Below are 1,648 nucleotides of genomic sequence, written 5' to 3'. Positions count from 1 at the left end.
GTGACCTTGAGAGCAGGACCCTCCACCCTCAGACTCACTCCCAGGGTCTCCCTCCTCCCTCCCTGCTACAGGCCTCAGGCAGGAGACCTTTACCAGACCCAGGGTTCAAGAAGGTTTCTCCCAGGGAGATGTTCGATACTGGTCATCGGAAGACAGCGCCAGAGCTGAGTTTCAGCCCTACTGCCATGGTTAATGACCCCAAAAGACTTCAGAGTTGATGGGGCAAAGGGTCTTTGACAGATAAGTTACTTTTAATCCATTATCAATTAAGCCATGGTTACTAATTTCATCACGGCTTCCCTTGTGGCTCAGATGGTAAAGAATCTGCCTGTAATGCAGAAGACCCAGGTTCGATCCCTGGGTTGGGAAGATCCCCTGGAGAAGGGTATGGCAACCCACTCTAGTATGCTTGCCTGGAGAATTCTATTTACAGAGGAACCTGACAGGCTATAGTCCATGGGGTCATAAAGAGTTGGACACAACTGAGCGACTAACACACACTAGATTCATCACATCAGAAAAAGAAATACAAACCACAATGATATGAATCAATCATGTTTCAACGGAGAATCTCAGTAATCTCAGTGGCACAGAAAATGGGGATTAGTTCATGGAGTAAATAAGGCGGTGACCCACAGCTCCAGGTACAAATCCCCTGCTTCCAAACTGTGTACGCAGCTTCTGTCTCTGAAAAAATTTCTTGAGGAAGGCAAACATAGTATTGCCATGACAAACTCCCCTGCTGTCATTGCAGGCCCTCTGATGACTTCTCTAAGCCTCCCTCTGAATGGGGTGCCCCCTCGAGCCCCAGAATTGCCCCCACTATCTCCTGTAACTGGAGTTAGATCCAAAGACTCTGACCCAGAGTCCAGATGAGCCCAGATTTGCCAGGTCTGCTGCCACGAGCCCCAGCACATTGGAAGAGGGGACTGGAAGCCCAGCAATCCAGCCAGGAGTCACTTCAGACCTCACAGGAAGCTAGGTCAGCTCTTGGTTCAGCACGCCATGCTGACTGAGGTATGCGGTGTTGGCTGTCTCCCCACATATATCCTCCCCTATCTAACAGATACGTAAATTTTCCAACTTTAAGTTGGGCTCCTGCTGGCCAATGAGGGCCTCTCAGCCCCCTGACAGCAGAAATTGGTCCAAAGGAAGGCATGTGACCCAAATCAGGCCAGTGAAATAGGGGGGAGAAGTTGCTGAGGTCTCCCAGGAAAGATGGTTCCTCAGTCTACAGGAGGTTCTGGGGGAAAGTTCTTTCTCAGTGATAAAGAACATGACCTCATATGCCACTGGCAGCCCCTGTATCACCAAGAGGAGACCCAGGCTAAGATAATGCCAACAGCACGGGAGGTGAAAAGCTGGGAGGGATTTGTGATGTCACTGAGCTGCTTGTTCAGGTTTCTTCTGAGGAATCCAGTCTATGACTGGAGATGTTCAATTTTTGACTCAATAAATTATCTTCAATGTGTATATATATCTGTATATCTGTATATATATATATACGTATATATATGTGTGTATATATATACATATACATATATATATATATATATATATTTTTTTTTTTTTTTAACCAGCTCAGCTGGTAAAGAATTTGCCTGCAATGCAGGAGACCCTGGTTCAATTCCTGGTTGGGAAGATCCCC

The 1,648-nt window shown here is 47.0% G+C and overlaps 1 non-coding gene across 1 annotated transcript; it reads left to right on the top strand.

Annotated features, from left to right (window-relative positions):
• The first annotated feature begins 297 nt into the window (after positions 1 to 297).
• Positions 298 to 369, top strand: TRNAY-GUA (transfer RNA tyrosine (anticodon GUA)). The gene has a single exon. It is a non-coding gene; the product is annotated as a tRNA-Tyr (tRNA).
• The last annotated feature ends 1,279 nt before the right edge of the window (positions 370 to 1,648 follow it).

This window comes from Capricornis sumatraensis, chromosome 9 (genome assembly GCF_032405125.1).
Source record: "Capricornis sumatraensis isolate serow.1 chromosome 9, serow.2, whole genome shotgun sequence".
NCBI classification, from domain to species: Eukaryota; Metazoa; Chordata; class Mammalia; order Artiodactyla; family Bovidae; genus Capricornis; species Capricornis sumatraensis.
The sequence above is the reverse complement of the archived record's forward strand: the minus strand, read 5'-3'. Positions and strand labels throughout refer to the sequence as shown.